The 27528-nt window shown below is 38.4% G+C and overlaps 1 long non-coding RNA gene across 1 annotated transcript; it reads right to left on the reverse strand.

The window, feature by feature from the left end:
• Positions 1 to 651: 651 nt before the first annotated feature.
• Positions 652 to 4936, reverse strand: LOC135967095 (uncharacterized). Its single transcript, XR_010580962.2, has 2 exons — positions 4542 to 4936; positions 652 to 3653 (listed from the first exon to the last, which is right to left on the reverse strand). It is a non-coding gene; the product is annotated as an uncharacterized lncRNA (long non-coding RNA).
• Between the last annotated feature and the right edge of the window lie 22592 nt (positions 4937 to 27528).

The raw sequence follows: 27528 nt of genomic DNA on the forward strand, positions 1-27528 counted from the left end.
TTGGCAAAACGGTTAACCATTTCTCGCTCTTTCTGACTTGGTGGCATTTGAAAATATAATGCTTTCTGAGGTTTGGGTAGAAAGTTGAAGGAAGTAAAGACACTACAGATCCCAGGTGGTATGTTCAACATTTCCTCCTATCCAGAAGACTTTAAAAGAGAAAAATGATCATGGAGTTGAACATTTGGCTCCCCAGATGGTATTGGCAATCATTTGAATTTCTGGACCATGGCCTGAGATATTGGAATGATGAAACCTGGATAACATAGCTCAGTTCACTAAAGGGGGGGGGACACTTGCTTGTCTGTAATAGCTCTTCTCAATATGAGGTCTGCAGAATACCAATTCTTGGGCCTTATCACCAACTTACTGAGCTCAGCAGGAAAAGGGGATTGGAAGACACTGAGTTAACATCTGTAAATTAGCTTTACAGGTGCTCCTTATGCATTATGAGTTTTGAGAATGTATGGCCTACTAGATAGTTTTTTTGTCAATTAACAACACTAAATTAGGGAGAGGGTGAGAGAAAATACTTTAAGATACAGAGTAATGTAAAGACAGAAAAATATCAAGTATTTTATAATTCTAAAAAAAAAAGGCTAGAAAGGGTATATGTTCATATTCACATGTGAAATTGAGATTAGCACATCAGGCAATCGATACTAATTTATTAAAATTACTGAGACTTTCTGGATTGAAGCTCAAAATTGGAAAATGGTGGTTTAAGGGTAAGTTCTTTCCAGAAACGTACATTTTTGTAGTGTGGGAGTATCAGATCCCAAGGTCCAGGTCCAGCCCATGCTGCGGTCCGAGGGGAGTGAGTGGATGGGCAGAAAGAAGAACACTCGGGGGTCTGGGGGTGGAGTGCCGGAGGGTGGAGGGGGCGTAGTCAGGTGAATATGGTTTTATTCAGCAGCAGCTCTCATTAGCAACTTACTTACACTAGCTCTTTACACTGTGCACCTTTATCTTGGCCATCTACTCCAGTTCTGTGGCTCCTGCTGCCCCCATGCCTGCAGCTGCTGCACCACTGGGCTGGCTGTCCCTTGCCTTCAGGGTTAGCAGCTTAATCTTTCCCTCCCTGTGCACCAGTGCAAGCCATGCTGTGGCTCTCGTCTGTCTGCAAGATGGATAACTTTCTCTCTCTCTCTGGGCACCAGAGCTTGCACAAGAGCCATGTTGAGCCAAGCTGAGCCCCAAGAGCCCCTGTACGGTGTTAGCAGGGCAATTATACCTTTTATAGACAATAGTGGCTCAGAGCCAAGTATGAACTGATACAAACAGGTTATATAACAAATGGCACCTGTGTGCCAAACTACCTGAGTCATGCAGGCCGGGATATCTGCCTTGGCCTATCCTTGACCAACGCACATTCATGCACCTTACACTCCATCCCCTAGGCCGAGGGAGACATAGGTTTTGGACACACAGGTTATGCATATAAGCTTTGTGCACACAGGCCCAGTACATATATATAGGACTGACACATAAGCTTTGGGCACACAGGCCTGATACTGCATAAGCTTCTGGGCATGCAGGCCCATTACATATACAAACTTTGATAAACTGCCCAGCTATTGGCGCAGATTACCACAAGTGTCACCTCCTTGGTGATTACCATCCACATTTCCCTGAGTTTAGCTTATTGGCAACTTTGCCTATACCTGGTTTTAAACCATATGGTGTCAGTAGTAGGCTAGGCTGCATCAGCAGTCCAGGAAGCAGTAGCACCCCAGCTAGACCCACTAGTGTACCATGCTCTATTAGGAATGGGGGTTGCCCTTCCTAATGGTGAAGGCTCAGGGTCTAAGAGTACCTCAGGCCCCATGGCATTATCTTGTATTAGGACTGCAGGCCCTGAAACCTCTTGTAACTCGGCTGCTAAGGGACTTATACTTGGCATACTCCGCTGCTCTAAGTAGGCACCCTACTTCATTAAAGTGGATATCTGTGCCATCCCTGTTCAGGGGCTCATTACCCATGAATGCACCCATCCAGCTAAAGGGTAAGTTGTCTGCATGATGACTGTAACCCGTCCTGCCACGCTCTTATGGGCCTGAAGGGCAGCATAGGCAGTCATTAATTGCTTTCCCAGTCCAGGGGCTGGTTACCGAGGAACACACCCATCCCGTCATTACTGCTTGTTTATTAAGGAACACCAGAGTTCAACTCCCTTCCACAGCTGAGACTAACAGCCCTCTGGCACTTCCAATCACTCCATGCACTGCTATATGCCCTAGCCAAAACTATCTGTGGTTAGATGTAAATCTAGTCTAAATGGGCACCCTTGATTGACTACACAGAAAGGGTGTCTTAGCCTCATCATCCTAATTCCAGGCAAGAGAGGACACTGCCAGTTTTCAGCCTGCAAGAGGATCAGAGGTTAACATTACATTATTAACAAAATCACAACATATGTTGGGGCTATACAATAGCCCTGCAGCAACACTGTGAAAGTTCATTGTTGCCCTCCCATGAAGGCAAACTGTTCCTGGCTCTCGGTGGACTGTCCCTATTCTGTTGTCAAATGGTCCATCAAGCCTGTGACAGACATCACAGTGGCCAAACCTTGCAAAACATTCAGCACCAGAATGCGTGCAAGTATGGGAGAGACATACACAGTGCATACATGGAGAGCTAAGCGGCCCATGCCAAGATGCAAAGACACAGGTTTTCATTTTCACTCACTGGTCTTCATAGCCATTAATAAATGCAGCTCTGCCTGTAAATTTATCCGGGTCCAGGGACCAGTAGATTGCCAAGTCCAAAGGTAACTGTTTGTCTGGTGCCCCCCACAAGCCGTGCATCTCGACCAGTTCTCTTATCAAACAGATAAGGCTTTACACTCCCGCTAACTGCAGCAGGTACTCTTTGAACTGGAATTCTAGGGCAGGACTGGGCCGTGCAGCAATATCCTTCTTCCACATGACTGGCATTAAGTCTGTACGTGACTGCCGACATTACTTGCTTAACTCCCACAACTTAGCGGGGACACAGGCACCAAAGGTAAGGTGTTCCACCAGAGTAGGGGGGCGTCTCTGGCCCACCCTTGGGGCCTGACAGCTGCTCATGCTCTATTTCCAGGTGGATCACTGGGTAAGCTTGCAATGGAAGTTCTTCCTCCTCCCCGCGCTGCATCCTGCAAGGACTGGGCATGAACGCCCTACAGTGCAGTCACAAATGGACATCTGACTGCTTGTAAAGGCATACTTCTTCTCGATGCTGTGCACTTCCAGGTGCTACAGCGCCTTCTCCACACTCCCAGGAGACCCATCCACTGTCATTCATGTTTCCATTGGGGTCCATCCAAGCAGCACCGCTGCCACCAGGTACCACAGCTCATGCTGCAGCCTCATAACTGACTGGGGAGCCTTCAGGGACTGAAGACCTGCTCACCTCTTCCCATCCACATCGTTAATTGTCAGATCCTGGGGTCCAGGTCCAGCCCATGCTGTGGTCTGAGGGGAGTAGGTGGTGGGCAGAAAGAGCACTTAGGGGGCTGTAGGCAGGTGAATATGGTTTTATTCAGTAGCAGCTCTCATCAACAGCTTACGCCGGGCGAGGTGGCTCACGCCTGTATTCCCAGCACTTTGGGAGGCCGAGGCGGGCGGATCCCAAGGTCAGGAGATCGAGACCACGGTGAAACCCCGTCTCTATTAAAAAATACAAAAAATTAGCCGGGCATGGTGGCGGGCGCCTGTAGTCCCAGCTACTCAGGAGGCTGAGGCAGGAGAATGGCAAACCCGGGAGGCGGAGCTTGCAGTGAGCTGAGATCGCGCCACTGCATCTCAAAAAAAACCCAAAAAAACAAACAAAAAACAGCTTACTTACACTAGCTCTTTACAGTGTGCACCTCTATCTTGGCTCTCTGCTCTGGCTCTATGGCTCCTGCCACCCTCATGCCTGCAGCTGCACCGCTGGCTCTCCTTTGCCTTCAGGGTCAGTAGCTTAACTCTATCTCTGGGCACCAGTGTAAGCCACGCTGTGGCTCCCCTCTGTGCATCTGCAAGAGGGGACAGCTTTGGCCTTCTCTCTGGGCACCAGGACAAGATCCATGTTGAACTGAGTCAAGCCCCAAGAGCTCCTGTACAGCATTAGCAGGGCAATTATACCTTTACAGGCAATAGTGGCTCAGAGCCAAGTATGAACTTAAAAAGGTGATATAACAGATGGCGTGTGAACCTGTGCTTCAAACTTGCTGAGTCATGTAGGCCTGAATATCCACCCCAGCCCATCCTTGACCAAAGCCCATCCATGTACCTTAGAGGGAGGCAGAGTTCTACTGTATATCAAAGTGTGTATACTGTGGAAATCTTTAGATTTTAGAGTCCATTTTCATGGGGATAGCAGAAGAGGAACAGAGGTGACATCACAGTGACTGTACATACAAGCAGCAGAGACCCATGAAAGAAATGAGCAACATGTCCCAACTATCATGCTCAACCCATATTTACTTCAGTAGAGACAGTATCATGTTTAAGAGGCCAAGGAAGAGAACTAGAGCCGGTGAATAAGACATAGGTCTTATTGAGGGAACTTACATGCAAGGTGATCCAGTAGTAGCACGCTGGACAGGAGAACTGCAACCGCTTGTAAAAAGTATGAAGTTTATATAGTATTTTCACTTAGTACCCCCCACGCCTTAGCAACCTCCACCTGTCAATCTTTAAGCCCATACAAAGGGCCTCAATCCTCTGTATGGCCTGTATTCCATGGAATGGACTGAGGGTTCAGATATTCCTCATACATAAGGTATAAATGTCCAGGTTGGCCACTCCGAGATTCCTTAGCTCAGAACTCTGAACACACATTCTTCTTAGACCATAGGGTCATTCTCAGGATATGCTGTTATTGCAGTCAGGTGCATCTGCCATACACCAACCAAAGAAGCACACAAAGCCAATCCCACAGCATCTGCGAAAACACTCCTTCAGCTAAAAGGGTAAGAGATTCTTGACTTTTTGATAACTTTGTTCCTGAGGAAGAGAAAGTATCTAGGGGGAACTGAGACTTGAGGCCTAAACATATAGTGAAGTGAAAGAGATTGGCCTGTGAGTAGAAAGCTGCCATATGTTGCTAGTTTGTAACAGCGAGAGCAGGAAAGAGTAAGCATAGCCTGAAGTTTAAGGATCAGATTTCAAGAAATTCAGAGAAAAAAGTCATGACACAGCATCATAAGACATCTGGAAGGGAAGTCTACTAGAGAAATAGCAAAACTCTGAGGAGAAAAAAAAAAAAAAAAAAAAAAGCAATTCACATTGTTTAGTTGCAAGTGGCCTCAACCAACAACAAAAAGACGTAATTTTAAAAACCAGTGGTGTCGTACAGAGAGTTTGCTGAAATGACCAGATATTTAAAAGCAGTATGTGTATGTCAGAATAACTGATCAGATATTAAATTGTTTTGTTTACCTTTTTTTTTCCATCTCCGATTTCAAAAAATATTTGATCAGGCTAAGTCATTGCCTCATCATTTTCTCTAAAGTGGGAAACAAGCTTCTTAGATCATCACTCTTCTTTATTTTTCTGTAAAAGACTTAAACTTACAGAGATTATGCTATTCATGTCCCTGAAAGGTAGAGATGGCAGTGATATAAATACTTTTGAGAGATTTCCTTAGCCTGGGAAAGAGATAAAGGTTGATGGTTTCTGAAAACAGCAAGTTCTCATGTCCCATTATGATTCACCCTCCAGAGTATTTTCAGGCCCATAGAGCATATGCCTGTGTGGAGCCGCTAAGGATAGCTGTATGCTATCCATATGGCAGCCATCGCCATTACCCAACTTAGAAAAGATGCCTGTGCCCTAGGGAAGCAGCAAGGCAGGATGATGTGTGTTAGGTCCATGAGCATCTAAGAAACCATCCATATTTGCTGATACACAAGGATATTCCTAATATTCTGGTGCCCACCTTGGAACTTTTACACAAACTTTGATAAAAGAGTAAAGAACCCCAATAATGCATTATAGCAAATTTATTATTAGTAAATTATGTTAAACTCTTACTAGTTGTGTGATGCTGAGAGACTTAATTAGCCACTTGAGCTTCAGCTTCTTCTTCTGTAAAATAGGTATAATATATCTTATAAGATGTGGAAGATTAAATAAGATAATGTAAATATGGTGGCAACATAATATCAGAGACGTCATTGGAACTGAGTTAATAATTGCATTCTTCTTTTTCTTTTCCAAGTTAAAAAAATTCTTGAGATTTCTGGCTGGGCTGACAATTGAAGGACTATTTTAAAGTCTTCACAGGAGGACTTAGCCCACTCCTTTATGAGTGACAAAAACTGGAGATATATTTTCTTGAGAGACTGAGAGAGGCTATGGATTTGGGGACACTCAACAAAACAGTAAAGCGCTGTACTTAAAGCAGTATGTATTGGTCACATTTTGTATTCCTATTAAGACATACTTGTGGCTGAGTAATTTATAAAGAAAAGAGGTTTATTTGGCTCGTGGTTCTTCAGGTTGTACAGGAAGCATGGTGCCAGTATCTGTTCAGCTTTTAGTAAGGGCCTCAGGAAGCTTACAATCATGGTGGAAGGTGAAGCGGGAGGCAGGCATATCACATGGTGAGAGTAGGAGCAAGAAAGAGAGGGAGGATGTGGCACACTCTATTAAACAGGTTATGTGTGAGCTGGGCAAGAACTCATCACCAAGGGGATGGTGCTAAGCCATTCATGAGGGATCCACCCCCATTCTACAATATTTACCACTAGGTCTCAACCCCCAACATTGGAGGTAACATTTCAGCTTGAGATTTGGAGGGGGCAAACATCCAAAGCATATCAGGGGATTAGGTTAAAGTCTATATTGAAGGTAAGATTTCCCATCCCAGATCCATTTGTTCAGCTAGCTTCAAAATGTTGGTAGCTGGGCTTATATCCCCTGATAGAAGTTTAAAGGATTCTCCTCTGGAGGAAAAGTGAAAGAAAACAAAACTGATTCAGAGAAGAGGAATACATATACTGAAATTTGGAGAAGTGCAAAAAAAGTCTAAAATACTTCCTGGTCAGTTTAGAGTGATATATATCAGTTAAGAAGCCCTGAATATACGCACAGAACTTTCAACAAGTTCTTTAGGGTTTCACTTTTAAATACGAATAAGAAACAATCAGTGAACATTGTGGGGCATACCTAAAATGAAAGACAGAAATAAAGCAAACAGAAAAGAAAGAGAGACTTAGAAAAATCACAGACAATCCAATCAGTAGAATAAAACGGGAAAGAGATTATAATGCATAGCCACAGAGATAAGGGAAGATATTGTATTGATGAGATGTAATCCAGGTGCTTTAAAAAACAATCAGAAAGCAAGAAAATTATCAGAAACTAAAATATGGTATTCAATCTTTTTTTTTTTATTTTTTATTTTGAGATGGGGTCTCACTCTGTCACTCAGGCTGGAGTGCAGTGGCGCGATCTCGGCTCATTGCAAGCTTCACCTCCCACATTCACTCCATTCTCCTGCCTCAGCCTCCTGAGTAGCTGCGATTACAGGTGCCCGCCACCACACCCGGCTAATTTTTTTTTTTTTTTTTTCGTATTTTTAGTAGAGATAGGGTTTCACTAAGTTAGCCAGGATGGTCTCAATCTCCTGATCTTGTGATCCGCCCACCTCAGCCTCCCAAAGTGCTGGGATTATAGGCATGAACCACCACGTCCGGCCTCAAAATTTTTAAAAATGTAAAATGTTTAGAATATAAAGTCAATAAAATCATCCACAAAGTGCAGCAAAAAAGGCAGAGATAAAAATAGAAGAAAGGCCAAGTGCTGTGGCTCACACCTGTACTCTCAGCACTTTAGGAGGCTGAGGCAGGAGGATCACAAGGTCAGGAGTTCGAGACCATCCTGGCTAACACAGTGAAACCCCATCTGTACTAAAAATACAAAGAATTAGCCGAGTGTGGTGGTGGGCACCTGTAGTCCCAGCTACTCAGGAGGCTAAGGAGAATGGCGTGAACCTGGGAGGCGGAGCTTGCAGTGAGCCAAGATCGCGCCATTGAACTCCAGCTTGGGTGACAGAGCAAGACAATGTCTCAAAAGGAAAAAAAAAAAAAAAAGAAGAAGAAGAAGAAATAACATTTAGGGCATTAGTTTAGAAGGTGTTGTTTAACCAAAGGATTTTGGGAACAAAAGGAGCAGGAAATGAAAGGAAGGAAATTGTCAAAGAAATGATACAAGAAAAGTTCTTAGGAGTTTCCTGGTGGAAAAGGCCCACTGATAATTTACCAAAAGAAATAATCATAAATCTACAATGATAAAGGTTTATTTGAAATTGATCTAGTTAGTAAAAAACAGTATATATAAAGATTAAGATGTATAAAATTTAAGATTCTTTAAGAATAAAAAGTTGTAGATAAATGCATTATTTTTTTATTCTGTACTAATCTAAATTTTGAGAAGAAATTTTTTTTCAGTGTAGAATCATATGCCCAGCCCAATGATCAATTGGGTATAAGGTAAATTTAAAATAGTTTCAGCCACATAAAATATTTGTTTGCATGCATGTCTTCTCAGGAAGCTCCTAGATATGTGCACCACCAAAACAAAAACAAAAACAAAAAACCAAAAAAACGGAATTAACCAAGACAGGACAACATTGAATTGAGGAAGCAGGGAACCAAACACAAGAAACAAGTGAGAAGAATTCCCAGAATGATGACAGAACTTCCAGGTCTTCCACTATGCAGCAGGACTTATGTAGACCAGCATCCGGCGCAAAGTACAGGACAGGGAATCTCAGCAAAGTCCCTGAGGGGGAAATGGAATTGGCTATCTGACAGGTGTTCTGTGTATGAAATTGTGTATAGTTGTTGAAAAAGTAGGTCTAAGGCATAGCTATATATTTACTCTAAACAAATTGGAAAAAGGGGAGATTTTAGCATCAGTGTAAGTAGGAATTTATTCAAGAAAAGAAATGTAGTAATAATAGGCTACCTGTTTCATCAGTGAATAATATTTATAATACTGTAATCATACAAATACTAAACACAGATTTAACCAATAGTCATAATAACTATAATGGGGGAAGAGAGGAATGAAGGGAAAGGAAGAATAAAAGAAAGTTAAAATCCTCATTTTCCATAATAGGAAGTCAATTAAGAATGTTTAAACATGATCACACAGAAGATAACAGTAAATATATGTTTTAAATTTTTTTTTTCTTTGTAGTAATAAACTTATAGGAGATTGAAAAAAAAAAAAAAGTCCAGGAAATCTCATATACCTTTCACCTAGTTTTATAAGATACTGACTTATTCTTCCAGACCGTTTGTACCAGTTTATATTCCCACAGCATTGTACCAATGATCCAGTTTCTCTGCATCATCAGGATTTCTTGTTATCGTAAGTTTTCATTTTAGTCATTCTGAGAGATGTCTGGTGTTTTCTCGCTGCAGTTTTAATTTGTCTTAATGGCTAAAGATATTGAACATCTTTTTATATGCTTATTACCATCTATTCATGTCTATTGCTCATTTTCTAGTTGAATTCTGTAATTTTTTACTGTTGTGTTTTGAGTTATTTTACATCTTCTAGATTCTATTCCTTTGTTGGATATGTGGTTTGTTTAAGTGTCTTCTCTCAGCCTGAATCTTACTGTCTTTTTATCTCCTTCACAGGGTCTTCTGCAGATAAAAAGTTTTTACTTAAAAAAAAAAGATCAGTTTTACGTTTTATGGAGCATGGTTTTGTGTTAAGAATGGGAAGTCTAGGGCCGGGCTCGGTGGCTCACGTCTGTAATCCCAGCACTTTGGGAGGCCGAGGCGGGCGGATCACGAGGTCAGGAGATGGAGACCATCCTGACTAACACAGTGAAATCCCGTCTCTACTAAAAAAAATACAAAAACGTAGCTGGGTGTGGTGGCGGGTGCCTGTAGTCCCAGCTACTCAGGAGGCTGAGGCAGGAGAATGGCGTGAACCCAGGAGGCGGAGCTTGTAGTGAGCCCAGACCATGCCACTGCACTCCAGCCTGGGCGACAGAGCGAGACTCCATCTAAAAAAAAAAAAAAAAAAAAAGAATAGGAACTCTTTATATTGTATTAGGTCCTAAAGATTTTCGCCTATGTTTTCTTCTTTTCTTGTTTAAATCGAGGTGTTTTTTTCCCCCTCAATGTGTATTAATTAATCTGGCACCATTTTTTTGAAGATTATAATTGCTCCATTGAATTAGCTCTTGGACCTTTATGAAAAATCAGTTGATGATATTTGCGTGGGGCTCTTTCTGAGCTCTTTGTTGTGTTCTATTATATGCCTATTCCTTTGACAAAATTACATTGTCTTCATTACTGTAGTTGTGTAATAAGTTCTAACATTAGGTAGGGTGATTCCTTTCACTTTATTCTTCTTTTTCAAAATTGTTTTAGCTATTCTAGGTCTTTTAACTTCTGTATATGTTTTATAATAATTTTGTCTATATTCACAAAAATTCTTAGTGGGATTTTAATAGAAACTTTATTAAACCTATGGATCAATTTGGGGAGAATTCGTATCTTTGTTTTCAGTCTTTTGATCCATAAATGCAGTATGTCTCTTCATTTGTTTAGGTCATCTTTTATTTCTTTCATTAGTATTTTATTTTTTATCATATAGATCTTGTACAAAGTTTTTATATTTATACCTAACTACTTCGTTTTCTTTGGAACATTTGTAAATGCCATTTTGTTTTTAATTTTGCTAGTATGTAGAAATGCAATTAACTTTTGTGAGTTGATTTTGTATCCTGCAAACTTGGTGAACTTGCTCATAATTTTAAAAATTTTTTGGTGATTGCTTGGGATTTGCTATGTAGACAATCATGTCTTCTGTGAATAAGGATAGTACTATTTCTTCCTTTTCAATTTATGTGCTATTTATTCATTTTTCTTACCATGTTCTGGCTAGAATTTTGAATACTATTCATATATTAAGAGTAGTGAACACTTTTGTTTGTTTGTTTTTGTATCTTTCAGTTTTAAAATGTTCTTTTTTAATATATATTATTTCTTTGGTAATATTTCTATTTTTAATTGTTATAGGACTATTTGTAATGTTCTTATTTTTGTTATATGTGCTTTAATATCTGTGTTAAATAATTTCAACATCTGATTTATCTCTATGTCTTTTGATTGTCTTTTCATGTTCAAGTTGAGATTTTCCTCAACTTAGCATAGGACCTTTTATCCCAGTAGAAACCTAATATACATTTGCAGAATTGAATTTACTTAAATTGAATTCTTGTTTTTATAGTAAAGTGTTTTTCTCATCCCAGAAAGATAATGGAGAAATGAAAAACCTATCAACTTTAGGATTTTTGATATTCATGTCTTTCCAAATGCTTTCTCTCCCCAAATCCAGCTTTCTAGATATGTAGCCTCTCATGCAAAGGGAAGTGTTGGTGTGACATAAGCAGTGCCCGACCCAACTCCAGCTCTCTTTACTGTTTATCCCCCCTGTGCCGCCAATGGAAAATTCACAGGAAGACAGACTAGGCAGTTTACGTCATCTTGCTCTGGGAGGCAGCTGAAAACCAACTTTTAAACTCTATATGATGCCTAAAGCAAGTTACTCTTTAGCCCACATTTCTAGTATTTTGATCTCCAGTTCATATATATACACACATATATGTATGTGTGTGTGCGTATATATATGTATGAGTGTATATGTATATATGTGTATATATTTTGTATATATTATATATTGCATACTATATATAATATATAGAATGATTTATAATCCTTTGAGTATATACCCAGTAATGGGATTGCTGGGTCAAATGGTATTTCTAGTTCTAGATCCTTGAGGAATCACCACACTGTCTTCCACAATGGTTGAACTAATTTACACTCCTACCAACAGCGTAAAAGTGTTTCTATTTCTCCACATCCTCTCCAGCATCTGTTGTTTCCTGACTTTTTAGTGATCGCCATTCTAACTGGTGTGAGATGGTATCTCATTGTGGTTTTGATTTACATTTCTCTAATGACCAGTGATCATGAGCTTTTTTTCATATGTTTGTTTGCTGCACAAATGTCTTATTTTGAGAAGTATCTGTTCATATCCTTTGCCACTTTTGAATGGGGTTGTTTTTTTCTTGTAAATCTGTTTAAGTTCTTTGTAGATTTTGGATATTAGCCCTTACAGGTGTCCCTCTTATGGGTAGGCAGAAATAATATTTTTGGTATACATATTTTTAATCGGAATAAAATGTTTCCTAAGGTCACTTGAAGTCAGAAAAATAATACTACTTAATGTAGAGCTCTATTTTAATTCCTCAAGTTCATTTATGAGAAAGATGTCTATCTTTAATGGATCTTAGTCTGTCAATCTCTCTCTCCTACACTTAATGATTGAATGAGGCATGTCTTTATCCTCCAGAAACTCACAATCTGGTGTGGATATGGCCACATTAACAAACAATAATGGTATATACTATTTGATACCCTTTAGGTATGTAAAAGTTTCTGTGGAGATACAGGGAAGGAACAATGAACTATTTCAGGGCCTCTGGAAGGGTCTATTCAGTGTTTAAAATCTATGCCAAGTCTTAAAGATTGAATAAGAATTTATTAGGCAGAAGAAAGATGTGTATTCCAGAGTGGGAAGGCATGGGTAAAGTCATGTGAAAGAGCCTGAAGTATTTTTCAGTGACCACAGAGGAGTTGAGCATGGCTGGAGGACAGCGTAGATGAAGGCAAGTGGCAAGAGTTGATGCTGGAAAGGGGTGCAGTCTCCAGTCCTCCTGGCTCCTTTACATCATCACTCCTGTCCCCTAGAAGACACTAGGGCAGCAAGTTTATGAAGAACTCCACCTTTATCTTTGTCCAAAGTGTCTCCTTTACCCAGTCTTTGCACCATTTCTGTTTGTTCTGCTTCAGACTTTTTGAATTTACTTCTGGGCCTTAGACTTTTGTTCTCCACCCTTCAAATTTGATGTTATGCATTCCTGCTAGTTTCTGTGCACATCTTTTAATATATGACTCCTGTTCTCTGTCCCAAGAACACTTTCTCAGAACACCTTGGTCCTTTGAGGCTTGTTCTGTAGTCCTGCAACTGTGAGTGGCACTCCCTTAGGGCCATATCACAAAATGCATTATGCAGCATGCTAGGGAGCTTGAATTTTGTTTTGAGGCCAACAGTGAACTATTTATGATTTGTAAGCAAGGGAGCAACATGAACAGAATTGTATTTTGGAAAATATGTCTCTGACTGCATATGGAAACAAATTGGAAAGTGATAAGAATAGAGGCAGGGCAATCCACGGGGAAGTTTTTTAATGGTTGAGACGATGTATAGGTGATGAACAGATAACATAATGGAGATAGGGAATCAAATTCAAGTGGGAGCTAAAAAATGTGCATACAAGGACATAAAGTGTGAAATAATAGACTTTGGACTAGGAAGGTTGGGAAGGTGGGAGGAGGCTAAGGGATGAGAAATTATTTAATGAGTGTAATGTACATTATTCAGGTGATGGCTACACTGGAAGTCTAGACTTCACTACTACACAATATATCCATGTAACGAAACTGCACTTGTACCCCTTAAATTTATTTATTTATTTTTAAAAGAGGTCAGTCAGTAGTTAGAATGTCCTGTCATCAACAATCATCATAATCAACTTAGGCCAATTTTCCCTTTTACTTCTTAGAAAGACCTACTAATTTATTTGCATTTTCTCTTGTTTTTTTTTTTTTTTCCTTAAATTCTTCTCTTCAACTAAAATAAACAATTATTAATTCACAGAAATAAACCTTAAAAGCTAACTTTGACATCATCTAAGGCCATTCATTCACTGATGACAAAATAGAGGCTGAGATTGTCAGGGGCCACAAATACAGTCGTTCTCCTGTTTTCTAATTTAGTTTTCATGCCATTATACAGGGCCTTTGTTTTTCTTTCTACTCCTTATTTTTGCTTACATAAATTCTCAATCAAATAAAAGTACGCATTGTTATCACGTTCTGAGCTCTTTCTCCAGGGAGCAGGCAGAGCTTAGAAAAGTCTTGTGAGAGGGACACAAAGTCCATCTACAAGCAGTGAAGATTCTACTCACCCATAGAGCCTCATCCCTCAGTCACTGGGCTGCAGAGCTCTCTCCCGAGTTGTTTTGTGCTATCATCCCGCCTACTTCCAGCCTGGTGCTTACGCCTCCCCTTGGAAAGCTCACAATGTCTGGTTGGGGTGACTTTAAATGGAATGTCACCCCAGTGACACTTTTGTGGCTTTCATCAGCCTCTTCCATTAAGTACAGCCAAGTGAGTGTCTAATGGACTGTGCAAAAGAGGCAATTACCCAATTATGTGGACCTTCAGTTGTTTTAATGGTACCAAACCCTGTCATACACTTCTACTGAGGGAAGATACTGCTTTTTAGCTAGTCACAGCATGATTCCCACATGTAATAGTTTCTGTACTACACTGTTTACCTTTAAAAGTCCACCTGCTACTTCCGTGTAACTGGCAGTTGTTGTTAAATTAAATTTCTAAGTCAAATAAACAATATGTTTTTGGGGGAATTCAGGACTAAAGAGCTTTGTGAATATCAAATTGCTTTGTCTGGGTTCACTCCGGGAAGACTTCTTTTATCCATTCTCTATAGCTGATTTCAGAGTATGAAGGTGTCCCAAAGTTCTGGAAGGATTCTATGTTTTTTACATGCCATTGCCAAGACACTTTAGTATTTCTTTAACCTCTTCCACAGATATAATTTCTCCCCAGCCTTATCATTTTCTTTCAGTGAAATTTCTCCTTTGTACAAAATGAAATGCAGCTTCAGAAGTCTCTCAGTATAGAATTTCTTTTTCACAGCCAAATATACTTAAAATTTCAAAAAAAAGAAAAGGAAGTATTATCAGCTGCAGCTCATTAGTAGACTTTATGATCAAGAAGGGACTTTAGAGGTCCTGTGTCTGATAGTTTGCAAATCAAATCATACTTCAGCATCAGTGTCACCATCTACCAGGTGGGATATGGAATGTAGGACAAGAAGAAGGGGAATCTGAGCCCTAGACTCCTACAGAGGAGAATGGTGAAAAGAATAATCACAAAAGCCTAAAGAATTGAATTTGTTGTACTGGTTCATTGGTTGGTGGGTAGAAAACATAGACCTAATTTCCAGATGAGGAAACTTGGACAGAGACAGTCAAGGATTGCTCAGTGTCACACAGCTAACCACTGGGCATTTGGAGTAGCAACTCTGAGTCTCTTGGCTGTACAGTTGTTTTTGTTTTAGTTTCAGAGGTACAGGTGTAGGTTTGTTATACATGTAAACTGGACATCATGGTGGTTTGGTGTACAGATTATTTTGTCACCCAGTTAATAAGCATAGTACCCAATAGGTAGGTTTTCTATCCTCACCCTCTTCCCACCCTTCACTCTCAAGTATGTCCTGGTGTCTGTTGTTCCCTTCTTTGTAATGTGCATCTTGTGTATGACACCATAGCTGCTATTTGGTCCATGCTTATACTAAATAAGACTGTCAATAAAGTGAGATGGAACCTGCCGCTCTTTCCTTAAGAGAACAGTTTTTGGAGTCTGAGAGGTCTGAGTTTGAACTTGTCTGTCTCCACTGTGTGACTTTGGGTAAGATGTCAGGTTTCTAAACTTCAATCACTTCATCATTAATATGGCAATACTGATGGCAAATATATGCTATACCAGGTATATATGAAGATTAAACCATAAATGTATACTTTTTTTTTGGCTGGAGCCTGACAACATGCTTAATATAAGTTGTCATTATTATTAAGATTTTTAATCTTAACCATGAGTTTTCCCCTCATTTCATCTCTCTTATAAGGTGGGAGACTTCTCTAGCTTCCATTTTATTCTTAGTCTCCTCATTAAATGCTGCTTTCTACTCTTGCCTTGGGACTACCAAAGAGAGGTCCTTTAACTACAGACTCTTTAAAATTCCCTTGAGACATTTTAGTAATGAGAAACCACCATTTCCTACCAATCAACCATGACATTTTTCTAGAATATAATCAAATATCACTGTAACAAAACATTGCCAGATGCCTACATTGTCTTTAATAATACAGTCAATTGTCCTTATAATAACACTTCTGTCTTAGACAGGAACATAATCTTTCAAATGCTTGTAGGCACATTTTTAATGATTTATCATCTTTAATCAATCACCAAGTCTTATTGAGTATGCCTTGAGCTCCTTCCCTCAGTTCCATTGCTACAGTGTTGGTTCAGTCCCTGTTTGTCTTTTCCTTATCCTCAATAGTTCTCCATAGAAGTCAGGACTTTTCACTGGCACCAGAATGGTCTTTCCTAAACACAATGATGAGATCATCTTTTCCTACTTAAACTCATCAATGACTTAGTACAGGTATTCTCATCATCCATCCTAAGTATTCACTTTGGGGTAAAAATCAAAGTCCTTTATGAAGATGAACCCCTTATGTGTATAATTTGGCCATCTCTACAGCTGTGTTTCTTGCCACATTTTTGAGATCTATATTCCTATCTATCCCTTCCACACTGTTGCAAATTATATCTGTTTGAAATGCCTTTCTCCAACTCTATTTATACCTCACATTCCCCTTCATGTCACTTTGTCTGCTTATTTTACTCCTTTTATTCTTCATATTTGTAGACCATCGCTGTGGTACACAAAATAATGACTCTACAAAGATGTTCATTTCCTAATCCCTGAAATCTCTTATTATGTGTGATGGTCAATTTTATATGCCAACTAGGCCAAACCACAGTACCCATATATTTGGAAACTTGATTTCAAAATATTCAGAACTGTAAGATAAAAAAAATTGTGTTGTTTTTAAAAATAATTTGCTACAGCAGCAATAAGAAACAAATATAGATTTTGGTATCTATAAGTGGGATGTTGCTATGTAAATACTGAAAATGTGGAAGTGATTTTGGAATTGGGCATTGGGCAGAAGATGGAAGAATTTTGAGGGGCATGATAGCAAAAACCTAGATTGCCTTAAATAGACTGTAGGTATAAATATGGATATTGACTACTCTGCGATTATGGACTCAGAAGGAAGTAAGAAGCACAGCAGTAAAAGCCTATATTGTCTTAGAGAACATCATAAACAGATTGTTGGTAGAAAAATGACATTAAAAGTGCTGCTGGTGAAGGGCCAGAAGAAAATGAGGAACTTGTTACTCAAAACTAGAGGAAAAGAGAACATTGTTCTACAGTGGCAGAAAGCTGGGCTGAATTGTGTCCTATAGTTACATGGAAAGCAGAACTTGTAAGCAATGAAACTGGTTATTTACCGAGATCAATTTCCAGGTTAAGTATTGATGATGTGACCCAGTTTCTTTTTGTTGCTTAGTAAAGTAAGAGAAAAGAAATAGCTTGAGAGAATAACTTTTAGGAAAGATGAATCAGAACTTTATTATTTGGGAAGTTCTCAGCCTATCCAAATTGTAAAAGATGCTGAAATTAGGAGATTCTCTGTCAGGAAAGCATGCTTAAAAAAAGGAAAAAATAAATAAAAGGGAGGCAGGGAAGCACGCTCTGGAATACCAAGGGAGTGCAGATCGATGATCAACTTTTTGCTAGTTGTTTGGAAGGATAAAAAAGTCAGAGTATTCAGTCACATGGTAGGCTCTTGGAAGAGACTGGGAATGTGACTTATGGATCCCCTCAGCCATATAAGCAGAAGTCAGGAATAGAGATGGAATTATATAGGAAAGAACTGTGGGGTGAGCCCGTCGTCTAATGGAGTGAATTTCTGAGACATACATGAGAGTCCCACAAGGATTTTAAAAATGTTTTATCATCAGAAACACTGCTAGCTTGAACTGAAAAAGACAGAAGGAAGACAAAATACAAGAAGGCTATTATACTCCCCAAATTCTACAATAAGAAACAGGCTGAGAAAATGCTTTTGCTGCAAACACATGCTACCCTTCATGAAAAAGGAAATGATGACATCGGGGCAGAGCTGGAAGCTCAGAGGGCAGAGCTGAAAACTGTTAGCCCAAACTGTGCACCATGTTGTAAGCTGCCTGCTCTTTTGCAGACCTTAGTCAGAGGGAAACGTTTCATGGGGATTCGGGCCTTGAGAAACATCCTGCCTGACCATCTGACTGCAAGGTAGCCAGAGGCCCAACTAAAGAAACATCCCTATCATATCTTGCTGGACAAAGGTCCAAGGAACACCACGATGACATTCCACTGGAACCAGAGCCAGAACTGCCTCATTATGGGAACATCTTATCAATATCTTACCAGGCAGCAAGCCATACTGCTCAGAACCCTCCCACCCATACCTGTAAATTGTTCCAGCCTGTAAGCCGTGGTGGGATCTGACATTAGGCTGGTTCCCCACTTCTGTAGGTTTTATGCTGGGCATAAAGCCCACATTTGCTGTTAAGCTGCCCTCTTTCTGTGTGTGTGCATGTGTATGTGTGGGTGTGTGTGTGGGGGTGTGTGTGTGTGTGTGGGGTGTGTGTGTGTGTGTGTCTTTAACCCTTGCCTTCCCTTGAAAACCTAACAAAAACCACATAGGATTATTCTCACACTTTAAATCTTAAAGAAATTTGTTCAGTTGTATTTCCACATTTCTTGGGACCAGTGACTTTTTTTTTCCTTCTCCCATTTTTCTGTTCTGTTCTATTTTGGGGAAAGATAACTTGTTTTTTGGGCTTCACAAGTTAATAGAGTAAGAGAAATTTAAGTAAAAACTACAATGAGATATCATCTCACTCCAGTTAAAAAAGCTTTTATTCAAAAGACAGGCAATAAGAAATAGTGGCAAAGATATGGAGAAAAGGGAGCCCTTGTGCACTGTTGGTGGAGATGTAAATTAGTACAACCCCTATGGAACAGTTTGAGTTTCCTCAAAAAACCAAAAATAGAGCTACTGTATGATCCAGCAACCCCACTGCTAAGTATATACCCCAAATAAAGGAAATCAGTATATCAAAGAGCTGTCTGCACTCTGTCTTTATTGTAGTATTATTAACGATAGCCAAGATTTGGAAGCAACCTGAGTGTGCATCAACAGACAAATGGATAAAAAAGATGTGGCACATATACACAACGGAGTATTATTCAGGCATAAAAAAGAATGAGGTCCTGTTATTTTCAATATCATGGATAAAACAGGAAGTCAATATGTTAAGTGAAATAAGCAAGGCACAAAAAGACATAATTTGCATGTTCTCACTTATTTTTGAGAGGTAAAAATTAAAACAATTGAACTAATGGAGCTAGAGAGTAGAACAATGTTTTCCAGAGGCTGAGAAGAGTAATGGGAGGTGGGTGGATGGTTAATGGATACAAAAATATGGTGAGATAGAATGAATAAAATCTAGTCATTGATAGCACAACAGAGTGACTATAAGTCAACAAAAATTTATCGTGCATTTTTGAAACTGAAAAAGTGTAATTGGATCGTTTGTGACCCAAAGAAAGGATAAATGCTTGAGGTGATAGATACCTTGTTTACCCTGATGTGAGTACAGCACATTGTATGCCTGTATCAAACTAGCTATATATCCTATAAATATATACACCTACTATGTAATCAATAATAATTAAAAATTAAAAAATTTTTAAAAAGAGAGAAATATGCTTGTAGGTGATTATGCCCAGGATCTTATCCATACCTGACTTAGATGATTTAGTTGATAAGATTTGGGACATTTTAACTGACATTTAGATGAAATTTTAGACTTTGAGTTGACGCTGTGGTGGATTGAGACCTATGTTGATATTGGCATGGGTGAGTTTTAACCTGCACATGGGATGAATGTGAAGCTTTGGGGGCCAGAGTGTAGATTGTCATAGGCAGAATAATGGTCCCCAGATATGTCTATCTCTTAATTCCCAAAACCTGTGAATATGTTCCCTTACATGAGAAAAGGGACTTTGCTGATTTGATTAAGCTAAACACATTGAGAAGAGAAAAAATTCCCATATTATCTAGTTAGTCCCAGTGTAATAATGGTGTTCTTATAAGGGGCAGGCAAGACTGTAAGAATCAGGGAGATATCTGAAGATGTTGCCCTGCTGACTTCGAAGGTGAAAGAAGGGACCACAAGCTAAGGAATACAGATGGCCTCTATATGCTCTAAAAGATAAATAAATAGAATCTCCCCTACTGTCTCCAGAAGGAAGACAGCTCTGCCAACATCATGATTTTATCCCAGTAAAACCATGTCAGATTTCTCATCTCCAGAGCTGTAGGACAATACATTTGTGTTGTTTTTAAACTATGAAGTTTCTGATAATTTATTACAGCAGCAACAGGTAACTAATACAACCATCTTTCTATGAAGACTTCCCAAGACTTTTCCACCTATATTCTCTATGAAAGCAATTTATTACTTCTGAAATGCTTTAGCATTTTAATCTTGCTTTCATTTTTATACTTACAACACTAATTTTTATTTTTATGGGTGATGCATTAGGTCAAACCCCTCATTCTCTTGCTTGGCTGCTGTATTCTCTAATAAGAATTTCTACTCTAAGCTTATGCAGATCCTTAACTCCTAGATCACATGAATTTTTTGTCTTTCTTTTTGTTTTTCTGAATGTTGGTCTGTTCTGTTGCATACCTCTGTGTCCAGAGCTTCTTCCTCTTTCTCTTCTTTTACACGGAGTTCACTGGGTTAGCCGAAAAGTAAATGTTGTTGAAGCCATTTGTGAAACTAAGCTAATAAATTTGTACCCTAATGAATCATCTGTCACATTTCCTGGGCAACAAATGCTGGCGCTTTCAAGCAGGGCCTAGAGTATTTGGTAAAGATCTTCATATCTACCATTGAGAGCAGATAATGCTGGTGTAGGGCCATAAATCAGCCTAGTGATCAACAGTGAACAGTTCAGAATTAAACATCAGTCAGAGTGTTATAGGTTTTTTAAAAAAAATTATTCTGTAGAGATTTGTGATCTATTTAAAGAAAAGATGGTGCTGAACTTTACAAATATTAAGGTGAATACATATTTGCTTCCCTTTCTCACCAGCTGAACACGTGGGAATCTGAACAGGTAGCTAAGCTCTCTCTACTCAGAAGGGTGAGGGAGTCCTGGAATTTTCTTCTAAGTGCATACTGTGAAGCAGAGAGTCTTCTCCCTAGTGCCTTAGCAGACAACTGACAAATTGGTAAGTTAGGTAATATTGGTCCAGAGAGTAAAGCCTAATATAATTTGACCATGCTTATTTTGCTTCTGCTGTATTTGAGCTCAAGATTTAACCATGAGTAGCTAAATAACTATAAATCGCACACTCAAGGGAGCCAAAAGCCAAATAGAAGATGAAAAGTAAAATGTTCAGACTGGGAAATTTGTAGCAAAATACAATTGATAAAGGACACCACTGATAACTTGAAGTTAAAAACAAAAAAAGAGCCTGTATGGAAATTCACCTATAGTACATACACATATTTCTGGTTCCAAAAATTAATTTTTCAAATTTAAAAATTAGATGAAGAGAAGAAGTGGACACTTTGAGACAGTGATTAGTATTTTAGAAGATCAAGGGGAAAATATGTCCAAACATAAAATATAAGGAGATGGCAGTAATGAAAAAAAAGATAAAGGACTTGGAAGAAAAAAACCAAAGGATTTAACTTGCTATCAATATTACTTATAAGAGAAAAAGCAGCTGATATAAGAGAGGTAATGATTAAGTAAATAGTAGAAGAAAATCTCTCAACATTTAAATCTTCAAATTTAAAATCCTCATCAAGTTCCTGGCAAGATTGATGAAATAAAGATATGAACATACACATATTCTGGTAAAATATGTGAACTCTAAGAGTAAAGATAAAAATTTAAAAGTTTTATGATATAAAAAACAAAGTCACTTACAAAATTAAAAAAAGTAGCACTGGAGTGTGTAAGACACTTCGTCTGAAGTAGTAGAGTCGAGAATATGAAGAATAACATTTTTAGATGACAAAGGGACTGCTACATTAGACTCATGCACAATTAAAACATATGTCAGAATAAAAGGAAATAATTTGGAGATATTGAAAGATTTGCAGAATATATCTATTTAATAAAAAATATTGTTTAAAGGGTTCTAATGAGGCAATAAATAGAACAGAGCAGTGAGTTACAGGAGAAAATGAGGTGGTGAGCAATGAATCAATTTCTCTTTCATTCTTTAGTTCCATGTAAGGATGTATGTAAATGGATAATTATAGCCTGGTAATGGATAAGAGCAAACATAAAGAATGACTCTTAAACTAATATAGTCAAATATAGGCATACTCTAAGGGAAATTTGATTATCACTTGTCATTAAAATTTCCAAATTATCTTAAGAAATATAGGTATTCAGAAAGTAGTAAACAAGGTAGAAATGTTAAAGCTTTCTAAACTTTTTATCCAGGGAGTATGATAAAGCTTAGGATAGTAAATACGTTAAAATGTTTATTCTAATACAAAATATTTATCCTAATACAATTGGAAATAAGTCAAGGGGAATATGGAATGCAAATGAAAAAGATTATTGGTATCTTTTTTTTTAATAATAGTTAAATCATAGATTTATAGAGATCGGTATTTAAGTTTCAGGAAATGGAGAGTAATAGTTGTTTCAGATAATGCAAATCTTCCATAATATAAAAATAAAAATTGTGAATGAAAACCTACTATAATTGAATTAAATTGGAAAAGTAAATAAGAAAAACTTACATAGTGAACATACAGTAAAATAGAAAGAATAAAACCAAGTATATCAGTTGCTACAGCAAATGTGCAATGGGTCTCATTAAAATACAGAGCAATGGGAAAAATACATATATTTTTGATAGATTCTTTTAGACAATTGAATATTCATCAATAAATAAGTAAAATTAAATGCTTACCACTTATGGAACAAATATACTAACTTTAGATAGTTTGTAGACTTACATGTAAAAAGGAAGATTATAATGCTTTCGGAAGATTACATGAGAAAATATCCAGACATTTCTCAAAAGAAGACATTCATACAGCCAACAGACACATGAAAAAATGCTCATCATCACTGGCCATCAGAGAAATGCAAATCAAAACCACAATGAGATACCATCTCACACCAGTTAGAATGGCAATCATTAAAAAGTCAGGAAACAACAGGTGCTGGAGAAGATGTGGAGAAATAGGAACACTTTTACACTGTTGGTGGGATTGTAAACTAGTTCAACCATTATGGAAAACAGTATGGAGATTCCTCAAGGATCTAGAACTAGATGTACCTTATGACCCAGCCATCCCATTACTGGGTATATACCCAAAGGATTATAAATCATGCTGCTATAAAGACACATGCACACATATGTTTATTGTGGCGCTATTCACAATAGCAAAGACTTGAAATCAACCCAAATGTCCATCAGTGACAGACTGGATTAAGAAAATGTGGCACATATACACCATGGAATACTATGCAGCCATAAAAAGGATGAGTTTGTGTCCTTTGTAGGGACATGGATGCAGCTGGAAACCATCATTCTCAGCAAACCATCGCAAGAACAGAAAACCAAACACTGCATGTTCTCACTCATAGGTGGGAACTGAACAAGGAGATCACTTGGACACGGGAAGGGGAACATCACACACCGGGGCCTATCACGGGGATGGGGGAGGGGGGAGGGATTGCGTTGGGAGTTATACCTGATGTAAATGACGAGTTGATGGGTGCTGACGAGTTGATGGGTGCAGCACACCAACATGGCACAAGTATACATATGTAACAAACCTAGATGTTATGCACATGTACCCTAGAACTTAAAGTATAATAATAATAATAAAATAAATAAATAAAAATATATCATTATGACCTAGTGGTAGGTCAAGATTTAAAAAAAATTAAGTATTATTATTATTCTGCATAAGGAGAGAAAGGAAAAATTAACCATAAGGTGAAATGTTGCCACTTTAAGGAAAGTGAGAAAGACATAGAGATATTTGCAACTTGTATAACTGGCAAAAAATTTGTACCCAGAATATATGAAGACGTCTGAAAAAATAATAATAAGATAGGAAACTAAATAGAAAATTAATTAGAAGATTTGTACTGTTAATGTCTATAAATAGGAAATTCAAATGGCCAATAAACATTTAAAAATACAGAATCTTATTAGTAATCAGAAAAAATGAAGCCAAACGATGCCTGAATAATAAAAAAATTCTGACAATACTACATATTATCAAAGATGTGGATAAAAATATATTCTAATTTCAGTTTGTAGTAGTGTAAATTATTTCTTTTTCTTTTTCTTTTTTTTTTTTTTTTTTTTTTGAGACGGAGTCTCGCTCTGCCGCCCAGGCTGGAGTGCAGTGGCCAGATCTCGGCTCACTGCAAGCTCCGCCTCCCGGGTTCACGCCATTCTCCTGCCTCAGCCTCCCGAGTAGCTGGGACTACAGGCGCCCGCCACCTCGCCCGGCTAGTTTTTCGTATTTTTCAGTAGAGACGGGGTTTCACCGTGTTAGCCAGGATGGTCTCGATGTCCTGACCTCGCGATCCGCCCGTCTCGGCCTCCCAAAGTGCTGGGATTACAGGCTTGAGCCACCGCGCCCGGCCAATTATTTCAATTATACTGGTTGATGGTTTGGCATTATCTAGTAAAGCTGAAGATGCACATGATCTATGATTCAGTCATCCCACTCCTGGTATGTATCCTAAAGCACTAGGATACACCAAGAATGTTTAGAATGGCATTGTTCACAATTATCACAACTTGAAAAGAAGAAAAGAAAGAAAATGTTCAACAGGAAAGTAGGTAAATAAATTGTGCTGTTTTCATAAAACAGAATTGTATATAATAATGAGAATGAATAACCTTGAGTTGCATGCAAGAACATGAACAAATTTTGCAAACTTATTTTTCAAAAAAAGGAACAAGACATAATGCATATGGTATGATTCAAAACCCCAGGTGTGTTTTTCAGACTTAAGGATGGAAACACTACTGTGACCTGGATAATACATTATCTCTCATAATATTCCCATACTCCTATCAAGTGATTGTAAATGATCTGTAGTAAACTCTTCTCAAATTCTATAGTTTATATGTATCACCTCTTTCTGCTGGCTTCCTATCAGATTCGATTGTTAAAATTATGGTACATTTAGTTTGGAAATACTGTTGTCGATGATTATATTTTCCAAAGATAGCCACAAAAATATTTTTCATCATTCATGCTCTTCCTACAATACTACATATATCCTATAGATAGGTGACATTTATATTTTCTCCTCTGAAACTGGTTTGGCTGTGACAACTGTGCAATGCTATTTGACCTCTGAGGGTAGATCAGAAAAGGTGACACAGCTTCTTCTTTATTCTCTTGGAACTTTCACCCTCGGAACTCAGTCACTGAGTATGAGAAAGCCTAATCAGCAATATTCAGTGATCATTTCTAGGTAGTCATATGTAGGTATGAGGTCCTACCACATGACCAGTAAAATCCAGATGTGAGTGAGTAAACATTCAGATTCCAGGTCTCAGTTACTGAGTCATCCCTAGTCATTGACTCTTCCATCGGAAGCCCCAGGCATCATAGACTAGAAAAAATCTGTCCCTACTATACTCTTTCTGAATTTCCCCATTTATCAAAAAATGTCTTTTCCCCACTGCTGTGTATTCTAATGAGACCCATCTCACATTTGCTGTAACGACTGATATACTTGGTTTTATTCCTTCCATTTTACTCTCTGTTCAGTATATAAATCCATGAGTATAATAAAATAATGGTTGTTTTTTGTCACTAAGTTTGAGGTCATCTGTTATACAGAAAAAGAGTAATGGAGAGAGATTTGGGTACCAGAATTTCGGTGCTGCCATAACAAAAACCTAAGTAGTTATCATTGACTTTGAGACTGGGCACCAGGCAAAAGCCAAAAGAGCTTTAAAAAGAGAGTTCATGAAGACAATAGAGTTTTGAGGAGGCTATCAATGAAGGCCTGAAGGCAAATAACATTTTATTGGTAGCTGGAGGAAAGGGGACCCTTGTTATTTAGGAGTGGAAAAGTTTAACAACACTGTCACCTGTGGCAATAGGGAAAATGAGATACACACCTAATGAATTTGATGATCTAGCTGAGGAGGATTCTAGGAAGACTGTCCAAAGTGCCGTTGGGTTTTCTCTCACTGCCTTGAGAAATGTGAGCAAAGAGAAATGAGCTAAAAAAAAAAAAAAAAAAAGGCCAAGTCTTAATGAGCTAGGATTTGCATAGTTCAAAAATGTAACTGTATCTCATTTCCAACTTCTCCAAAAATCAAGCAATTCTGAGTTTAAGAAATGGGTTCTAATTAAATATCAGAATTAGGGTAGAGCTGTGGGATCATTTGTGAAGACCACAAAATGATGCAAGGTGATATCCTGTAGAACCTTTCAGACAGGTAGACCCTCTGAATGGGATGCCTTGAAGATCCTCTCCAATAGGGTTTCTAAAAATTATAAAGGCATTGTCTGATAGAGGTCTTATGGCATGATAAGGTGGAGAAGAGCTTATCTCAAAGAGTTTTTTTAGATATGGATTTTGTCCGATGACATGACTTATATGTTCACTAAACTGACACACAGGAAATCCACAACACACACACTCTTTCTTTCTCCCTTTCTTTCTTTCTTTCTTTCTTTCTTTCTTTCTTTCTTTCTTTCTTTCTTTCTTTCTTTCTTTCTTTCTTTCTTTTTCTTTCTTTCTTTCTCTTTCTTTTTTTCTCTTTCTTTTTCTTCCTTTCTTTCTTCCTTTCCTTTCCTTTCCTTTCCCTTTCCCTTTCTCTTTCTCTTTCTCTCTCTCTCTTTCTTTCTTTCCCCCTCCCCTCCCCTCCCCTTCCCTTCCCTTCCCTTCCCTTCTTCATCCTTTTAGAAAGAGAGTACAAAATGAAAGAAAAAGGCCTTTGGAGCTTCATATTCCAATTTCTAGCAGTCAGGCTGAGGAAACTTCTCAGTTACAAACACAGATGATGTATTATGTAAAAGGAGTATGATTCAGAGGTAGAACTAAGAGCCCTAGAAAAAGTCTTCTAAGTAGTGGTACTGAAGGCTAATAGGAAGAAGCAACGTGTGATTTCAGAATTTCTATGGAGTGGTAACTCTTCTGTGTCTCCTGTTTTCCCCTTTTCTGAAAAGGAGTTTTTGTAACAGTTATCCTATGCCATTGCATATTGATGCAAAAGTGGCAGACAACTTGTCTTTTTAGATCACTGGTTTTCAATAAAAAACAACAATACTTGAAGAATTAAAACTGACGAACAACACCTGAAGAGTCTAATCCATATGTGGACCTTATTAAGATGATAAAATCCTGGGCTTTAAGCTAATGCAGTAATGGGATGACTTGAGGGTCTTGGCAAGAGAGGATGTGTATGTTTTGCATGTGGGAAATATGTTAATTGTTGTGATCAGTGAAGGGATTATGGCAGATTATATCTTCAAATGATGGCTGCATTACATCACACGTGATATTCTTACAACATAACTCTGAGGTTCCTTCCATTGAGAGATGTTGCTTCTCCTTGATTCTAGGTTGGCTTGTCATTGTGGCTGAAGTGACGCTCTCTAGGCAAAGTTATAAAAAGCAATATAGCTTCTACCTACTTCTCTTG

Source organism: Macaca fascicularis, chromosome 14 (genome assembly GCF_037993035.2).
Source record: "Macaca fascicularis isolate 582-1 chromosome 14, T2T-MFA8v1.1".
NCBI classification, from domain to species: domain Eukaryota; kingdom Metazoa; phylum Chordata; class Mammalia; order Primates; family Cercopithecidae; genus Macaca; species Macaca fascicularis.